Source organism: Mesoplodon bidens (genome assembly GCF_964165515.1).
Source record: "Mesoplodon bidens genome assembly, chromosome: 7".
Taxonomy (NCBI): domain Eukaryota; kingdom Metazoa; phylum Chordata; class Mammalia; order Artiodactyla; family Ziphiidae; genus Mesoplodon; species Mesoplodon bidens.
Window position 1 is genome coordinate 27,627,582 of NC_138164.1, and position 21,840 is coordinate 27,649,421.

Genomic DNA, 21,840 nt, shown 5'->3' on the forward strand with positions numbered 1-21,840 from the left:
TTTGAAGAGATTATAGTTGAAAACTTCCCTAACATGGGAAAGGAAATAGCCACCAAAGTCCAGGAAGAGTAGTGAGTCCCATTCAGGATAAACCCAAGGAAAAACAGGTCAAGACACATAGTAATCAAATTGGTAAAAATTAAAAAGAAAGGAAAATTACTGAAAGCAGCAAGGGCCAAATGACAAATAACATAAAAGGGAACTCCATAAGGTTAACAGCGGATTTCTCAGCAGAAACTCTACAAGCCAGAAGGGACTGGCATTATATACTTAAAGTGATGAAAGGGAAGAACCTACAACCTAGATTACTCTACCCAGCAAGGATCTCATTCAGATTTGTTGGAGAAATCAAAAGCTTTACAGACAAGCAAAAGCTAAGAGAATTCAGCACCACCAAACCAGCTCTACAACAAACGCTAAAGGAACTTCCCTAAGTGGGAAACACAAGAGAGGAAAACGACCTACACAAACAAACCCAAAACAATTAAGAAAATGGTCATAGGAACATACATATCAATAATTACCTTAAATGTGAATGGATTAAATACTCCAACCAAAAGACACAGGCTTGCTGAATGGATGCAAAAACAAGACCCATATATATGCTGTCTACAAGAGACCCACTTCAGACCTAGTGACACATACAAACTGAAAGTGAGGGGATGGAAAGAGATATTCCATGCAAATGGAAATCAAAAAAAGCTGGAGTAGCAATACTCATATCATATAAAATAGACTTTAAAATGAAGAATATTACAAGAGACAAGGAAGGACACTATGTAATGATCAAAAGGATAAATCCAAGAAGAACATATAACAATTATAAATATATATGCACCCAATATGGGAGCACCTCAAAACACAAGGCAACTGTTCACAGCTATAAAAGAGAACATCCACAGTAACACAATAATTGTGGGGAACTTTAAAACCTCACTTAAACTAATGGACAGATCATCCAAAATGAAAATAAATAAGGAAACACAAGCTTTAAATGGCACAATAGAGCAAAGAGATTTGATATTTATAAGACATTCCATCCAAAAACTGCAGATTATAGTTTCTTCTCAAGTGTGCATGGAACATTCTCCAGGATAGATCACATATTGGGTCAAAAATCAAGCCTCAGTAAATTTAAATAATATCAAGCATCTTTTCTGACCACAATGTTATGAGATTAGAAATGAATTACAGGGAAAAGAAACATAAAAAAAAACAACACATGGAGGCTAAACAATACATTACTAAATGACCAAGAGATCACTGAAGAAATCAAAGAGGAAAACAAAAAAATACCTAGAGACAAGTGATAATGAAAACACAATGACCCAAAAGCTACGGGATGCAGCAAAAGCAGTTCTAAAAGGGAAGTTTATAGCTATACAAGCGTACCTCAAGAAAGAAGAAAAATCTCAAATAAACAATCTAACCTTACACCTGAAGGAACTAGAGAAAGAAGAACAAACAAAACGCAAAGTTAGCAGAAGGACAGAAATCATATAGATCAGAGCAGAAATAAATGAAATAGAAACAAAGAAAACAATAACAATGATCAATAAAACTAAAATCTGGTTCTGGAGAAGATAAACAAAATTGATAAAACATTAGCCAGACTCATCAAGAAAATGAGGCAGAGGAGTCAAATCAATAAAATTAGAAGTGAAAAAGGAGAAGTTACAACAGACACCGCAGACATATAAAGCATCATAAGAGACTACTACAAGAAACTCTATGGCAATAAAATGGACAACCTGGAAGAAATGGATACATTCTTACCAAGGTATAACCTTTCCCAACTGAACCAGGAAGAAATAGAAAATATGAACAGACAAATCACAAGTAATGAAGTTGAAACTGTGATTTAAAATCTTCCAACAAACAAAATCCAGGACCAGATAGTTTCAGAGGTGAATTCTATAAAAAATTTAGAGAAGACCTAACACCCATCCTTCTCAAAGTCTTCTAAAAAACTGCAGAGGAAGGAACATTCCCAAACTCATTCTATGGGGCCACCATTACACTGATACCAAAACCAGACAAACATACTACAAAAAAAGAAAATTACAGACCAATATCACTGATGAATATAGACGTAAAAATCCTCAGCAAAATACTAGCAAACAGAATCCAACAACACATTAAAAGAATCATACACCATAATAAAATGGGATTTATCCCAGGGATGCAAGGATTCTTCAATATACACAAAGCAATCAATGTGATACACCATATTAACAAATTGAAGAATAAAAACCATATGATCATCTCAATAGATGCAGAAAAAGCTTTTGACAATATTCAACACCGATTTATGATAAAAATTTTCCAGAAAGTGGGCATAGAGTGAACCTACCTCAATATAATAAAGGCCATATATGACAAACCCACGGCAAACATCATTCTCAATGGTGAAAAACTGAAAGCATTTCCTCTAAGATCAGGAACAAGATAGGATGTCCACTCTCACCACTATTATTCAACATAGTTATGGAAGTCCTAGCCATGGCAAACAGAGAAGAAAAAGAAATAAAAGAATACAAATTGGAAAAGAAGAAGTAAAACTGTCACTGTTTGCAGTTGACATGATACTATACATAGACAATCCTAAAGATGCTACCAGAAAACTACTAGAGCTAATCAATGAATTTGGTAAATTTGCAGGATACAAAATTCATGCACAGAAACCTTTTGCATTCCTATTCAATAATGATGAAAAATCTGAAAGATAAATTAAGGAAACACTCCCATTTACCATTTCAACAAAAAGAATAAAATACCTAGGAATAAATCTACTCAGAGAGACCAAAGACATGTATGCAGAAAACTATAAGCCAGTGATGAAAGAAATTAAAGATGATACCAACAGATGGAGAGATATACCATGTTCTTGGATTTGAAGAATCAATACTGTGAAAATGCATATACTACCCAAAGCAATCTACTGATTCAATGCAATCCCTATCAAATTACCAATGGCATTCTTTATGGACTAGAACAAAAATTCTTAATATTTGTATTGAGACATAAAATCCCCTAAATAGACATAGCAGTCTTGAGGGGAAAAAATGGAGCTGGAAGAATCAGACTCCCTGATTTCAGACTATACTACAAAGCTACAATAATCCAAACAATATGGTACTGGCACAAAAACAGAAACATAGATCAATGGACAAGATAGAAAGCCCACAGATAAACCCATGCACCTATGGTCAACTAATCTATGACAAAGGAGGCAAGGATATATAATGGAGAAAAGACTGTCTCTTCTACAATTGGTACTGGGAAAACTGGACAGCTACATGTAAAAGAATGAAATTAGAACACTTCTTAACACCATACACAAAAATAAACTCAAAATGGATGAGAGACCTAAATATAAGACCAGACACTATCAAACTCCTAGAGGAAGACATAGGAAGATCACACTTTGACATAAATCACAGCAAGATCTTTTCTGATCCACCCCCTAGAGTAATGGAAATAAAAACAAAAATAAACAAATGGGACCTAATGAAACTTTAAAGCTCTTGCACAGCAAGGAAAACCTTAAATAAGATGAAAAGACAACCCTCCGAATGGGAGAAAATATCTGCAAATGAAGCAACTGACAAAGAATTAATCTCCAAAATATACAAGCAGCTCATGCAGCTCAATACCAAAAAAACAAATAACCCAATCATAAAATGGGCAGAAGACATAAATAGACATTTCTCCAAAGAAGATTTACAGATTGCTAACAAACAGATGAAAGCATCCTCAACATCACTAATCATTAGAAAATGCAAATCAAAATTACAATGAGTTATCACTTCATACAAGTCAGAATGGCCACGATCAAAAAATCTACAAACAATAAATGCTGGAGAGGGTTTGGAGAAAAGGGAACCCTCTTGCACTCTTGGTGGGAATGTAAATTGATACAGCCACTATGGAGAAGAGTATGGAAGTCCTTAAAAAACTAAAAATAGAACTACCATACGACCCAGCAATGCCATTCCTGGGCATATACCCTGAGAAAACCATAACTGAAAAAGAGACATGTACCACAGTGTTCATTGTAACACTATTTACAATAGCCAGGACATGGAAGCAAGATACGTGCCCATCGACAGATGAATGGATAAAGAAGATGTGGCACATATATAGAATGGAATATTACTCAGCCATGAAAAGAAATGAAATTGAGTTATTTGTAGTGAGGTGATGGACCTAGAGTCTGTCATACAGAGTGAAGTAAGTCAGAAAGAGAAAAACAAATACCATATGCTAACACATATATATGGAATCTAAAAGAAAAACAGTTCTGATGAGCCTAGGGGCAAAACAGCTATAAAGACATAGATGTAGAGAATGGACTTGAGGACACAAGGAGGAGGAAGTGTAAGCTGGGATGAATTAAGAGAGTAGCATTGATATATATACACTACCAAGTGTAAAATAGATAGCTAGTGGGAAGCAACTGCAAAGCACAGGAAGATCAGCTTGTGCTCTGTGTCCACCTAGAGGGGTGGGATATAGAGGGTGGGAGGGAGATGCAAGAGGGAGGCAATATGGTGATATATCTATACATATAGCTGATTCACTTTGTTTTACAGCAGAAATTAACACCACATTGTATAGCAATTATACTCCAATAAAGATGTTAAAAACAAAAAACAAACAACAAAAAAAATGTACAAATGGTAAAAGTAATTTAACCCTTTTCAGAAGTGGGGCAACAGTGGCCCCAAACCCTGTCATCAAATGGAATTTCACATCATTTTCTTTCTCTGATTCAACTATGCTTCTAATTTCTGTCCAGTGACCCCCAAATGCCATGCATGTGATGTTCCACAGTCTTTGCAAGCCTCTTTAGCCCATAAAAATTCTCCTGTAGCGTTTACACTGAACAAGTGAGAGTTGTAGGATGGATTCAGAAATTACCTTTATTTTTTCTCTCACAGATTGTTAAGATTTACTCTGTAAGACTAAGGCAGGTCTCCAGGTTTTTCTGGGATCTTTTGGACATTAAAAAGTCCTCCAGTCACCTTTTGTTCCAATAATATTCTCATTTTATTTATTGAAATAGCCATTCTTGTGTATTAAGCATGAGTTCTTTGGATATCTTATAACTAAGGATCTCTCATCTTTCCTTAAAATACTCATTTTAAGTTTACTTGAAATGCTTCTCCCCTAGTGAGCCAATTAGAGTTTCTCATTCATTTGCTGGGCATCTTGTGGCCCAGCCTGAGACTCTTTCTGTGATACCTTTAACCCAGTGGCCCTCCCCATTCTTGGAAACATCCTTCCTGGAACCTTGTGTTCTCTGCTTCAATCTTTATTTGTTAGTATATAGACCTGTCAAACAACTGTCAATTTTGACTTCACCTACATTACAGAAACTCTTTTGCCTCTCTCTTTTGTAAGATCCCCTGCTTTGCAGACCTCAGTAGGTTTATGTCATTTTGAGTGTCACATTTCCATCTTAGAACAAATGAATCAGCCTTTTAAAAATTCTTTACTCCAAAATATTTGCACACCATGCCTATACGCATGCATATTCACTTTTTGTTCTTTCTAGATTATGTATTAAGCTAGGTTCTAGATTTGGAAAACTGTCTGCAATATTACAATATCTACTACCTGGTTATTTAATTTTTGAATATTTGCTATGAGGTGTGTGTGGGGGGTTGGTATATGTGTATTGTGGGGGAGAACTGTGTATGATTGATTGTATTCTGAAAGGTTTTATGATCATTTATCTTTACATGATATTCTGAAATTTTCTTATTATGTGACTTAGTGTAGATCATTTTTCACTTACTGTGCTGGAGACTTAGTAGCTTTTTCAATTTAGAAACTCATTTTCTGGGAAAATTTTCTTTTATTTCATCTTTTAAAATTTCTTTCTCCTCCAATTTCTTCCTTCTGTCTCTTTCTGGGTCTGCTCTTGGACAGATATAAAATCCTCTAGACTAACACTCTAGTTTCTTATTTTCTTTCTGACTTCTCATCTCTTTGTTTACCTTATATACTAGAAAGCCTTGTTGCTCAAAGAGTATTTGAGACAGGAAACAACATCATCTGAAAGGCTGTTCAAAATGCATAATCTCAGGTCCAATCCCAGAAATACCTAATCATAATTTGCATTTTGTCAAATTCTCTAAGTGATTTTTACGTGTGCTAAAATTTGAGAAATGCTGCTCTAGAGTCATTGTGAATTTGTGCTTCAGTCATTATACTGAATTTTTAAATTTCTGCTGTCATACTTTCATTTCCCTGTTTTCTTTTTTGTTCTCTGGATATTGCTGTTTATAATAACATTCTTTACTATTCTTTACTATTGTGAATGAGCTATTTTATCTCTTTGTTGATATAATTGTACATTTTGAAGCTGTCCCCCTCTATTTTTTGCATAGTTGCTGTTTCTCTAAATTTCTTTGGTACATTCATTTGTTTTTGCCTCTGTCATTCATGTTAGAGCTGTTTTCCAAATATCTGGTAATTTTCACTGTTCATTTTTAAAGTGAGACAGTGAAAAGCTGAGAGGCAGATATTGAGTTGGTTGAAATGGAGATGAGATGAGTATCTGGCCTAATCATAACAATATGCAAAGTTTATTTTTTTTTTTAATCTTAGATCATCAGTCAGTTTCTACAAGACTTATAAACCTGAATGCTGTCAGTGTTCTGGTAAATTTTGGGTAGACAGCTGAGGGGAAATTATCATTGAGAATAACGATTTTACTTAAGCTTATTTGTATTCAGCAAGACTAAATACCCACCTTCAGCCAGCTTCTTGTCCCTGAGCTCAAAGCCTATGGCATCAACACATGTAGAGACCAAATCTCCCAACTGTTTCATACAGAAGAGGTGGAGAAGGAAATCTCTGCTAGTTGGTGTGTGGGACGTGGCAGTTTAAATGCCCCAAGTATCAATTTTCCTGTGTTTAACATCACCCAGCATCCTCACCTTTGGATGTACTAACTGTCAATTCACAAAACTTTCTGAAGTTTTGGGAGCACCAATCAGCTTCCTTCTTAGTTTTTCTCCTGCAGATACTTAATTTTCAGCATTTTAACTATAATTAAAAAGTTGCTGTTCAAACCTCAGCTTTCCAAAATCATTTTTTTTATTATTTCTCTTGTCTCTGGCATCTTCTCCTCTATCATTTTTTCCTTGTGAATTTATACTTTCCATTTCTAGCATTTCACATTTCAGTTAAGGGGGTGTGTAATGGGATGGATTTTTTAAAATTATGTGTTCTATGGTTCCTGTTACCTAAGGTGTTTATGTTCTTTTCTTTTGTCTTTGTAGCGATCCTGGCCCGTACTGATTATATTGTGATGAACTAGAATGAGAGATTTAGGAAAACAACGTGTTTGCCTGAGTTCAAAAAAAGTATTAAAGGTAATCTACTTGAATCTACATTTTCTCACTTCAAGTCCTCTGGTCTTTAGACTATTTTCTATATCTAAAGTGGGTCAGCAAACTACAGCTCACACAGCAAACCCTGTCCACAGTGTGTTTTTGTAAATAAAGTTTTATTGAAACACAGTCAATAAATTTGTTCATTTGTTATCTGTGGCTGCATCCACATTGCAATGGCAGAACTGAATATTTTTCAGAGATGGAACAGTCTAAAATATTTACTATTCAGATATTTACAGAAAAAGTTTGCCAATCACTGCTCTAAATCCTTACATGGATGCTACCCCAATCACCCTGTTCTACTTGCCCTGTATGTACTTTTGCACATAGTCTCACCTTTGGAAAGTACATGTCTCTTTCTCTCTGTACAGTGCCTTTTTTATGAACTGTGTGTGTGTGTGTGTGTGTGTGTGTGTGTAACCAGCTCCTTAAGTAATTTTATAAGAGATATAAACTCAGGTTTTATTTATTTATTCCCAAATTACCCAGAGGCATTTTTTTTCACTTTAAGGCTCATTTTGGTTCATAAAAATATTTATAACAGTCAAGTTACTTGGTAGATTTTTGAAAAATGTCATTTGGACACTTTCTTCAGCCTTTTGGTCCAAAATGATTGATGATTTCAAAATGTCACCATAAGCTATATGAACACATCTAGATTTGGTCAAAAAGCATCATCATGTCCTTGCTGAAAAATGGAAGCATCTGTCATATCTGTGTATCTTATTAAATCCTAAGAAATATTGGCCGTGTTAAGCTTGGAAATTCAAACAAATTCTTAGGCTCTATCTCATTCATCTGTTAATTCATTTATGTGTTTATTTTACCCACTCTGAACCCACAAAATGAGTTAATCCAGAAAGGTAATCTAGTGGCACAAGTAGGCAATTCTCCAGCATGAACTTAGCTACTTTAATATTTTTATTATGTTTTTAATTTGTATCTTATTAGGAACACTTTTTAATTCAAGGCATGACTGTGATGAAGAATTTTCGTGTGTATAATTCAAACCACAAAAATCATCATTTCCAGAATGATGGAATTTACTGTTGTGCTATCAAAGACACATTCTTTAGAGATTAGCTACTACATGATGAAACCTCACATTCCAGAAACATGAGAAAAAAAAAGCCAGCAATGTAGGAGTAAGTTTCAAATGAAAAGAACAACGCATTGAAATAATTCTGTTTAGACAAAATGTTGCCAGAAAGACATTTGAGCAGATTCAGGAAGAACAGGCAAATTATATCATACGTAATATTATACAAAAGAAAGACAAGATGGTACAGTGCAAAACACCTGGACTGAACATCAAAGGACCTAATTTCAGTTCTTGTCTCTGCACTACTTTGCTGTGTGATATTTGCTTATCATAGGTATCAGCTTCATCATAAAAAGCTAAAGCACAAACATATACAAAATTTTGGGTTGGATTAGGTAATTTCATGGAGTCCTTCCAGCACTCTTAAATTTTAAGTCTCTTCATACAATTTACTGACAATTCTGTTACATACAATATAATATATAATTATGTAAGCTTAGCATGCAAAGAAAATTCTCGCCATGCAGTCTAAGATAATAATGAGTGAGAACATTTTCCTTAGTCTGAAAATTTCTGATCAGATCTTGCCTAGTATTGAGCATTCTGAGGCATTAATAAATCCACCTTAATGTTTTATTTCTGTTTGTTTGCCACCAAAATAAAATAATATCTTCTAAAGCCTCTCCAATAATCCATGTGTGCCAGATATGATGTGTATACTGATGATCTTCACGTACCTGCACCCAATGGAGTAACAAGCCTAAGAAGCACTTTAATACTTACATTTTTTTACTTAAGTAGAAGAAATATTGAACTGTAACATTGAAAAATGAGCTCCCCATAAGTTCCCAGGACTGTCATGTGAATTATCAGTATTTTGATGAGATACTTGAACAGATTTTGCTTGGCGGCCTCCAATAACTGATTATTGTCAAGAAAATTAAATTTGGGAAATAAGCAAGAGCAACACTTTCCAAGGGGATGAAATATTAAAAGGCAACTGATTATCATGGAAAGAAAGTAATGTGTTCACAATTTCTTCAAGAGACTACTTTACTATCTTCTCTTTTACTTTCACTAGTTACTGAGAACTAGAGAAAATGAACTCTAGTTCAGGCTCAGGTTGTGCATAGCCCTAGACATTTTCCCAGTTTCATCATGTTTCAAAGGGAAATGTTAACAGAGCAAAACCCTTTCATTCAAAATCCTGAGAAGAAGAAAAAAGAAATGTTTCCTAAGTGAAGAGAAATTAGTGAGTCAGCCAAATCAGGAAGCACCTATCACAAGTGCCCCTTTGAACAGAAACCTAAGGGCATGGTTCTCTGATTATATAATATCTCAAGATGAAAAAATCGGAAACTGAGCATCCTTGTCTGAACCAAGTGTCTTCATGGATAGAAATATTTAAATATGTGTATATTAAAATACACTGGAAATTCATTTGAACTGTGTTATGGTATAATAATTTTAAGATAATTTTTAGAGTAGTTTCTGGTTCACAGCAAAATTGAGAGGAAGGTACAGAGATTTCCCATACATGCTCTGCCTCCACACATGTATGACCTCCTCCATTATCGACATTCCCCCCCACACACACACACCAGAGTGGTATATTTGCTATAATTGATGAACCTACAGTGACCCTTCATAATCACCCAAGGTCAATAGTTTGTCTAAGGATTCACTCTTGGTGTTGTACACCCTATGGATTTGGACAAATGTACAATGACATGTATCCATCATTATATTTTCACTGCCTTAAAAATTCTCTGTGCTCCACTTATTCATCCATCATCTGATCCCACTCCCACCTCAACCCCTGGCAACCACTTATCCTTTTATTATCTCAATTTTTTTGTCTTTTCCAGAATGTCATATTATTGGAATCATACAGTATGTAGTCTTTTCAGATTGTCTTCTTCCACTTAGTAATATACATTTAAGGTCCCTCCATTTTTTTTTTTTTTTTTTTTTTTTTTGCGGTATGCAGGCCTCTCACTGTTGTGACCTCTCCCATTGTGGAACACAGGCTGTGGACAGGCAGGCTCAGCTGCCATGGCCCACGGGCCTAGATGCTCTGCAGCACGTGGGATCATCCCAGATCGGGGCACGAACCCACGTCCCCTGCATCGGCAGGCAGACCCTCAACCACTGCACCACCAAGGAAGCCCCCTTTTTTATTTATTTTTTCCCTCCATGTCTTTTAACAGCTTGATAGCTCACTTCTTTTTAGTGCAGAATAATATCCCATTGTCTGGACATACCACAGTTTATTTGTTTATTTCCATTAATAACACAAGGACATCTTTGTTGTTTCCAAGTTTTGCCAATTATGAATAAATGTGTTATAAACACCTGTGTGCAGGTGTTTGTGTAGACTGAAATACTATTTTGACCAAATTTTGACGTTACATCCTGTCATTCCCAGATGTTTAATTCATCCTGACTACCTGATTCTTAACATTAGGCATTCATTTCAAAGAAAATTTGGTTGACAATATTGCTGTGATTTGAGTTGTGACCACCAAAATATATGTCAAATCCTAACCCCTGGTACCTGTGAATGTGACCATATTTAGAAATGGGGTCTTTGAAGATGTAATATTTTTACTATGAGGTCATACTCTATTAGGGTGAGCCCTAATCCAGTATGATTTTTGTCTTCATAAGAAAAGAAAACAGATACACAAACCCCAACACATATGTAGATTGTCACTTGAAGACAGAAGAGATTGTAGTTATGCAGCTGCAAACCAAGAAATATCAAGAATTGCAGACTACCACCAAAAACTAGGAAGAGATAAGGAAGGATTCTACCCAGAGTCTCGGAGGGATCATGGCTATGCTGACATCTTGATTTCAGATGTATAGACTTCAAACTGTGAGAGAATATATTTCTGCTATTTTAAAATCACTCCGTTTTTAGTATTTTGTTAAAACAGACTAAGTAAATATTGAGTGATTTTTTAAATCTCATTTCTTCCCACAAAATATAAAAGGTTGATTTTCATGAAGGAGAATATATAGAAATCCAAACTTCAAATGATCAGTTTGATTTTTCTTTTGTTTAATAAGCATATTAATCAGTTGCATTTTAAGTCCAAGCTCTCATGCCTTTTCTCCCTAAAACCTGGAAAAAGCCTGGGTTTCACAGTCCAACGTATTTAGGCATTTCTTTCAGATTGGTTTTGTCTGCCTTCTGAAAAACATTATTGTAAAGTATTTCTGAGCTCATGTGAGGACTAAAAATCCATTATGTAGAGAATAGAAAGAAAAGATTTGATTGAGAAAAGAATTGCTGGCAGCAGGTTGAATGAATGTGTTACATTAGTCATGCTTAGTTACCTATGTTTTAGTATGTACAGCTAGATGTCTTTAAATATCAATGTTCTGCAATTTTAAGATATTGAAATCCTTTTAAGAATCATTGCCAAGTATATCATGAATGAGGTCAGAAATGTATAGTGAATGCATAAGAACAAATAGGAATAAAACAATAGAGTTTGTTGATCAAATATTTGGAACTTTGTTATATGTAGAAGATGTTACTTGTGGCTCCTAAACTACTTGGATTTTAAGGTTTAAACTGGAATGGGTTCACTTGTTTCAGAACTTTGATCATTCCAACTACTGTGAAAACTCCGTGACCTCTGAGTGGCACAATGCAAAGGAAAATTCCCTAGAGAAATTTACTGAGCAAAGTAAACCTGCCATAACTTATCACATTTGGGGGCTGAGCGGGAAATCAACATTTGTTGAATAATTATGGCCAATATCATTGAATGATAAATTACTAAATGGAGGGACTCTAATTAGCAAGACACAGATTTTCCCCTCTATTTTAATCTCCATGTGAATATGATGAGATATTTATCAATGTAATTTTATAGATGAAGAAATAAAGGTTCAAGACTTTATGTCCCCAGTGCCTAAGATATAATAGGAGTTCAATCAATGTTTGTGAAAGGAAAGAGGAAAAGAAAAAATAAATTTAAATAAAAGCATAAAAAGAAGGAAGGAAGAACAGAAAGAAGGAAGAAAGAGATGGAGAGAGAGAAGGAGGGAAAAAGCAAAAAAGGTTAGTTGATTCTCAATAATACCACAAAATTTAAAGTTCCAAGACTCAGGATTAATCAGTTTACTTCCCAAATTCTTTCTTTCCATTTTAACATGTTCATTTGAGGAGGGGTTTTTTAAAAGTCCTATCAACCTTCATTGTTTGCATGTGCTGAGAAAAAGATCTTCCCCTTCTTCCAGGTGTCACACAGAATACTGAGGACAGGGATTTGAAGTTAAGATCTTCTTATACCCTTATGTGTTTTATTCTAATATTCTGTGACCTTATTCACATCCAAAAATACAGGATGGAAAGAGAAGAATGAAAATCACTGGAGGAATTAAGAAATATAAGTAACAGAATTAACACAAAAGATAATGGTTAAATGGAATTATTCTGTTGCAAGATTTTTATATTTCACATGAAGTGATATAATATTAAATCTAAGTAGATTATGATAAATTAAAGGATCATATTTAACCACAATAACTATTTTAAAAGATAATGCAAGGAGGAATATGTGAAAAGCCAATAGAGGAATAAAAATGGTATAAGACAAAAAATTCAGTTAATTCAAAAGAAGACAAAAAAGTAGAAGGGAAAAGAAAATATTATATAAGACAAATAAAAACAAACTAAGAACCATTGTGATGAATAAAATAAATTACTTTTATTTACATAACATTAAGTATAAATGTATTAAACACCCAAATTAAAAAGGAGACACTGTCCAACTGGTTGAAAATCCAATGATCAACATTATGTTTTCTATAAGAGACGAATTTTAAATATAAATACAATTCTGGATGAAATCAAAAGTATGGAAAGATATATACTATGCAAGTATTAAGCCTATGTAAACATCAGACAAAATAAACTTTAATACAAGCAATATGGCTAAAGACAAAGAGGAGCATTTCATAAAGATACAATGACCAATACAAATAAATGGAACATGCAAAAACCTCAGAAGACTCTCTACTGAAAAGTTGCTTCAAAATATATGAAGTCAAACTGACAGAACTAAAAAGAGAAAGAACAAGAGAAAAAAAATTGAGAATTATGTTTGAATTTAATATCTTGCCTTTAGAAACTGAAAAACATTCAGACAAAGATCAACAAGTATGCAGAGGATCTGAACAATACCACCAAATAAATGCCTTGACCCAACTGACAATTATAAGATACTACACCCAACAATTGGAGAATACACATTCTGTACGAGGACATATGGAATCTTCAACAGCATGTATTCTCTGACTATAGTAGAATTTAATTAGAAAACTTCAAAATAAAATATTCAGGGAACTTCCAGTATTTGAAAATTTGAAAACTCACTTCTGCATGATCAGTGATAAATCAACAACAACAAAAAAAATCACAAGGAAAATTAGAAAATATTTCAAGTTGAAAAATAATGAAGGAACAATAAAAATTTATTGTATGTAACTAATGCAATGGTCAAACAGAAGTTTTATAATTTTAAAGGGCCATATTTAAAAATAAGAAAGGGCTGGAGGCTTCAAGATGGCGGAAGAGTAAGACGTGGAGATCACCTTCCTCCCCACAAATATATCAGAAATACATCTACATGTGGAACAACTTCTACAGAACACCCACTGAATGCTGGCAGAAGACCTCAGACCTCACAAAAGGAAAGAAACTCCCCACGTACCTGGGTAGGGCAAAAGAAAAAAGAAAAAACAGTGACAAAAGAATAGGGATGGGAACTGCACCTCTGGGAGGGAGCTGTGAAGGAGGAAAGGTTTCCACACACTAGGAAGCCCCTTTGTGGGTGGAGACAGTGGGAGGCGAGGGGAGGGGGAGCTTCGGAGCCACGGAGGAGAGCACAGCAACAGGGGTGCAGAGGGCAAAGTGGAGAGATTCTCACACCGAGGATCAGTGCTGACCCAGCACTCACCAGTGGAGAGGCTTGTCTGCTCACCCCACAGGGTGGGTGGGGCTGGGAGGTGAGGTTCTGGCTTCAGAGATCAGATGCCAGGGTGATGACTGTCATTGGCTGCATGAACAGAACCTGAAGGGGGTTAGTGTACCACAGCTAAGAGGGAGGGAGTCCGGGAAAAAGTCTGGAGCTGCTGAAGAGGCAAGAAACATTTTCTTGCCTCTTTGTTTTATGGGGTGGGAGGAGAAAGGATTAAGAGTGCTGCTTATGATGGCCATTCTGACTGGTGTGAGATGAAAGGGAACACTCTTGCACTGCTAGTGGGAATGTGAATTGGTACAGCCACTAAGGAGAACAGTATGGAGGTTCCTTAAAAAACTAAAAATAGAACTACCATAGGACCCAGCAATCCCACTACTAGGCATATACCCTGAGAAAACCATAATTCAAAAAGAGACATGTACCAAAATGTTCATTGTAGCTCTATTCACAATAGCCCAGAGATGGAAACAACCTAAGTGTCCATCATTGGATGAATGGATAAAGAAGATGTGGCACATATATACAATGGAATATTACTCAGCCATAAAAAGAAACGAAACTGAGCTATTTGTAATGAGGTGGATAGACCTAGAGTCTGTCATACAGAGTGAAGTAAGTCAGAAAGAGAAAGACAAATACCATATGCTAACACACATATATGGAATTTAAGAAAAAAAAATGTCATGAAGAACCTGGGGTAAAACAGGAATAAAGACACAGACCTACTGAGAATGGACTTGAGGATATGGGGAGGGGGAATGGTAAGCTGTGACAAAGCAAAAGAGAGGCATGGACATATATACAGTACCAAACATAAGTTAGATAGATAGTGGGAAGCAGCCGCATAGCACAGGGAGATCAGCTTGGTGCTTTGTGACCACCTGGAGGGGTGGGATAGGGAGGGTGGGAGGGAGGGAGATGTAAGAGGGAAGGGATGTGGGAACAGATGTATATGTATGACTGATTCACATTGTTATAAAGCAGAAACTAATAATAATAAAAAAAAAAGAGTGCTGCTTAAAGGAGCTCCAGAGATGGGCATGAGCTGCGGCTATCAGCATGGACCACAGAGACAGGTATGAGATGCTAAGGCTGCTGCTGCAGCCACCAAGAAGCCTGTGTGCAAGCACAGGTCACTAACCACAACTCACCTCCCAGGGGCCTGTGCAGCCCACCACTGCCAGAGTTCCATGATCCAGGGACAAATTCCCTGGTAGAACACATGATGCCTCAGGCTGTTGCAATGTCACACTGACCTCCGCTGCAGCAGGCTCGCCCCGCAGTCTGTACCTCTCCCAACACCCGCCTGAGTGAGCTGGAGCCCCTTAATCAGCTGCTCCTTTAACCCTGTCCTTTCTGAGCAAATAACAGATGCCCTTTGGTGACCTACATGCAGAGGCAGGGCCAAATCGAAAGCTGAACCCCAGGGGCTGTGGGAACAAAGAAGATAAAGGGAAATCTCTCCCAGCAGCCTCAGGAGCAGCAGATTAATTATCCACAATCAACATGATATACCCTGCATCTGTGGAATATCTGAATAAATAACGAATCATCCCAAATTGAGGAGGTGGAATTTGAGAGCAGCAATATATATATATTTCCCTCTTTTCTCTATTTGTGACTGTGTATGCATATACTTCTGTGTGTGATTTTGTCTGTATAGCTTTGATTTTACCACTTATCCTAGGTTTCGGTTTGTCCATTTTTCTTCTTCTTTTTTTTTTTTTATTATAGTATTTAGCACTTGTTATCAAAGGTGGATGTGGTTTTTAGTTTGGCTGCTCTCTTTTTTCTTTCTTTGTTTTTTTTATTATTTTAAATTTTTTTCAATAATTGTTTTTTTTATTTTAATAACTTTATTTTATTTTATCATTTTCTTTTTTCTTTATTTTTTTCTCCATTTTATTCCGAGCCATGTGGATAACAGGCTCTTGGTGCTCCAGCCAGGTATCAGGGCTGTGCCTGTGAGGTGGGAGAGCCAAGTTCAGGATTAGTTTACCAGAGACCTCCCAGCTCCATGTAATATCAAATGGTGAAAATCTCCCAGAGATCTCCGTCTCAATGCCAAGACCCAACTACACACAAGGACAAGCAAGCTACAATGCTGGACATCCTATGCCAAACAACTAGCAAGACAGGAACACAACACCCCAACAGCAGAGAGGCTGCCTAAAACACAATAGGGCCAAGGACACACCAAAACACACCACCAGTCACAGACCTGCCCACCAGAAAAACAAGGTTTTGCCTCATCCACCAGAACACAGGCACTAATCCCCTCCACCAGAAAGTATACACAACCCACTGAAACAATTTTAGCCACTTGGAGCAGACACCAAAAACAACAGGAACTACAAACCTGCACCTGCAAAAAGGAGACCCCAAACAAAGTAAGCTAAGAAAACTGAGAATTCAGAGAAACACACAGCAGATGAAGGAGCAAGGTAAAAACCCAACCGACGTAACAAATGAAGAGGAAATAGGCAGCCTACCTGAAAAAGAATTAAGAATAATCATAGTAAATATGATCCAAAATCTTGGAAATAGAATGAAGAAAATGCAAGGAACATTTAACAAGGAACTAGAAGAACAAAAAAGGAAACAAACAATGATGAACAACAAATTAAATGAAATTAAAAATTCTTTACAAGGGATCAAATGCAGAAAAACTCAGGCAGAAGAACGGATAAGTGACCTGGAAGATAAAATAGTGGAAACAACTACTGCAGAGCAGAATAAAGGAAAAAGAATGAAAAGAATTGAGGACAGTCTCAGAGACCACTGGGACAACAATAAATGCAACAACTTTCGAATTATAGGGGTCTCAGAAGAAGAAGAGAAAAAGAAAGGGACTGAGAAAATATTTGAAGAAATTATAGTTGAAAACTTACCTAATAAAGGAAAGGAAATAGTTAATCAAGTCCAAGAGGCACAGAGAATCCCATACAGGATAAAATCAAGCAGAAACACACCAAGACATATATTGATCAAACTATCAAAAATTAAATACAAAGGAAAAATATTAAAAGCAGCAAGGGGAAAACAACAAATAACATACAAGGGAATCCCCATAAGGTTAACAGCTGATCGTTCAGCAGAAACTCTGCAAGCCAGAAGGGAGTAGCAGGACACATTTAAAGTGATGAAAGGAAAAAAAAACTACAACCAAGATTACAATACTCAGCAAGGATCTCATTCAGATTTAATGGAGAAAATAAAACCTTTACAGACAAGCAAAAGCTAACAGAATTCAGAACCACCAAATCAGCTTTACAACAAATGCTAAAGGAAATTCTCTAGGCAGAAAACAAGAGAAGGAAAAGACTTACAATTGCAAACCCAAAACAATTAAGAAAATGGTAATTGGAACATAGAAATTGATAACTACCTTAAATATAAATGGATTAAATGCTCCAACCAAAAGACATAGACTGGCAGAATGGATAAAAAAAACAAGACCTATATATATGCTGTCTACAACAGACCCACTTCACACCTAGGGACACATACATACTGAAAGTGAGGGGATGGAAAAAAATATTCCGTGCAAATGGAAATCAAAAGAAAGCTGGAGTAGCAATTCTCATATCAGACAATTTAGACTTTAAACCAAAGACTATTACAAGAGACAAAAAAGGACACTACATAATGATCAAGGGCTCAATCCGTGAAGAAGATATAACAATTGTAATTATTTATGTACCCAACATAGAAGCACCTCTATATGTAAGGCAAATATTAACAACCATAAAAGGGGAAATAGACAGTAATACAATCATAGTAGGGGACTTTAACACCCCACATTTACCAATGGACAGATCATCCTAAATGAAAATATATAAGGAGACACAAGCTTTAAACGGTACATTAAACAAGATGGACTTAATTGATATTTATAGAACATTCCATCCAAAAACAACAGAATACACTTTCTTCTCATGGAACATTCTCCAGGATAGATCATATCATGCGTCATAAATAAAGCCTTCATAAATTTAAGAAAATTGAAATCATAACAAGCATATTTTCCGACAGCAATGCTCTTAGACCAGATATTAATTACAGGAAAAAAATCTGTAAAAAATACAAACACATGAGGGCTAAACAATACACTACTTAATAACCAAGAGATCACTGAAGAAATCAAAGAGAAAATCAGAAGATACCTAGAAACAAATGAAAATGAGAACATGACAACCCAAAACCTATAGGATGCAGGAAAAGCTGTTCTAAGAGGAAAGTTTATAGCAATACAATCCTACCTTAAGAAACAAGAAACATCTCAAATAAACAACCTAACCTTGCACCTAAAACAATTAGAGAAAGAAGAACAAAAAAACCCCAAAGTTAGCAGATGGAAAGAAATCATAAACATCAGATCAGAAATTAATGAAAAAGAAATGGAGGAAATGGTAGCAAAGATCAATAAAACTAAAAGCTGGTTCTTTGAGAACATAAAAATAATTGATAAAACAATAGCAAGACTCATCAAGAAAAAAAGGGAGAAGACTCAAATCAATAGAATTAGAAATGAAAAAGGAGAAGTAACAACTGACACTGCAGAAATACAAAGGATCATGAGAGATTACTGCAAGCAACTCTATGCCAATAAAATGGACTAGGTGAAAGAAATGAACAAATTCTTAGAAAGGTATAACCCTCTAAGACTGAACCAGGAAGAAATAGAAAATATAATCAGAACAATCTCGAGTAATGAAATTGAAACTGTGATTAAAAATCTTCTAAGAGACAAAAGACCAGGACCAGATGGCTTCACAGGGGAATTCTGTTGGACATTTAGAGAAGAGATAACACCCATCCTTCTCAAACTCTTCTAAAAAATTGCAGAGGAAGGGACACTCCCAAACACATTCTATGAGGCCATCATCACGCTGATACCTAAAGCAGAGAAATATATGACAAAAAAAGAAAATTACAGACCAATATCACTGATGAATATAGACGCAAAAAATCCTCAAAAAATACTAGCAAACAGAATCTAACAACACATTAAAAGGATCATAAACCATGATCAAGTGGGATTTATCTCAGGGATGCAAGGATTCTTCAATATACACAAATCAATCAATGTGATACACCATATAAACAAATTGAAGAAAAAAATCCATATGATCATCTCAAAACACGCAGAGAAAGCTTTTGACAAAATTCAACACCAATTTATGATAAAAACCCTCCAGAAAGTAGGCATAGTGGGAAATTACCTCAACATAATAAAGACCATATATGACAAACCCACAGGCAACATTGTCCTCAATGGTGAAAAGCTGAAACTATTTGAACTAAGATCAGGAAAAAGACAAGGTTGCCCCTCTCAACACTATGATTCCACATTGTTTTGGAAGTTTTAGCCATAGCAATCAGAGATGAAAAAGAAATAAAAGGAATCCAAATTGGAGAACAAATAAAACTGTCACTGTTTGCAGATGACATGATACTTTACATAGAGAATCCTAAAGATGCTATTAGAAAACTGCTAGAGCTAATCAATGAATTTGGTAAAGTTGTAGAATACAAAATTAATGCACAGATATCTCTTGCATTCCTATTCAATAATGATGAAAAATCTGAAAGTGAAATTAAGAAAATGCTCCCATTTACCATTGTAACAAAAATAATAAAATACCTAGGAATAAACCTACCTAAGGAGACAAAACACCTGTATGCAGAAAATTATAAGACACTGATGAAGGAAATTAAAGATGATACAAATAGATGGAGAGATATACCATGTTCTTGGACTGGAAGAATCAACATTGTGAAAATGACTACTACCCAAAGCAACTGACAGATTTAATGTAATCCCTATCAAACTACTACTGGCATTTTTAACAGAAGTAGAACAAAAAATTTCAAAATTGGTTTGGATAAACAAAAGACCCCGAATAGCAAAAGCAGTCTTGAGAAAGAAAAACAGAGCTGGAGGAATCAGGCTCCTTGACTTCATACTATGCTACAAAGCTACAGTAATCAAGACAGTATGTTACTGGCACAAAAACAGAAATATAGATCTATGGAACATGGGAGAAAGCCCAGAGACAAACCCACACACATATGGTAACCTTATCTTTGATAAAGGAGGCAAAAATATAAAATGGAGAAAAGATAGCTTCTTCAATAACTGGTGGTGGGAAAACTGGAGACCTGCATGTAAAAGAATGAAATTAGAACACTCCCTAACACCATACACAAAAATAAAATCAAAATGGATTAAAGAGCTAAATGTAAGGCCAGATACTATCAAACTCTTACAGGAAAACATAGGCAGAACACTCTATGACATAAATCACAGCAAGATCCTTTTTGGCTCACCTCCTAGAGAAATGGAAATAAAAACAAAAATAAACAAATGGGACCTAATGAAACTTAAAAGCTTTGGCACAGCAAAGGATACCACAAACAAGATGAAAAGACAACCCTCAGAATGGGAGAAAATATTTGCCAGTGAAGCAACTGACAAAGGATAAATCTCCAAAATTTACAAACAGGGCAAGCAGCTCAATATCAAAAAAGCAAACAACCCAATCCAAAACTGGGCAGAAGAGCTAAATAAACAGTTTTCCAAAGAAGATATACAGATTGTCAACAAACACATGAAAGAAAGCTCAACATCATTAATCATTAGAGAAATGCAAATCAAAACTACTATGAAGTATCATCTCACATCAGTCAGAATGGCCATCATCAAAAAATCTACAAACAATAAATTCTGGAGAGGGTGTGGAGAAAAGGGAACCCTCTTGTACTGTTGGTGGGAATGTAAATTGATACAGCCACTATGGAGAACAGTATGGAGTTCCTGAAAAGGCTAAAAATAGAACTACCATATGACGCAGAAATCTCACTATTGGGCATGTACCCTAGAAATCAATTCAAAAAGCGTCATGTACCACAATGTTCATTACAGCGCTATTCACAATAGCCAGGACATGGAGGCTACCTTAGTGTCCATCAACAGATGAATGGATAAAGAAGATGTGGCACATATATACAATGGGATATTACTCAGCCATAAAAATAAATGAAATTGAGTTATTTGTAGTGAGGTAGATGGACCTAGAGTCTGTCATACAGAGTGAAGTAAGTCAGAAAGTGAAAAACAAATATCATATGCTAACACATATATATGGAATCAAAAAAAAAAAAAAGGTCATGAAGAACCTATGGGCAAGATGGGAATAAAGACAAAGACCTACTAGAGAATGGACCTGAGGACATGGGGAGAGTGAAGGGTAATCTGTGAGAAAGTGAGAGAGTGGCATGAACATATATACACTACCAAATGTAAAACAGATAGCAAGTGGGAAGCAGCCACATAGCACAGGGAGATCAGCTCCATGCTTTGTGAACACCTAGCAGGTTGGGA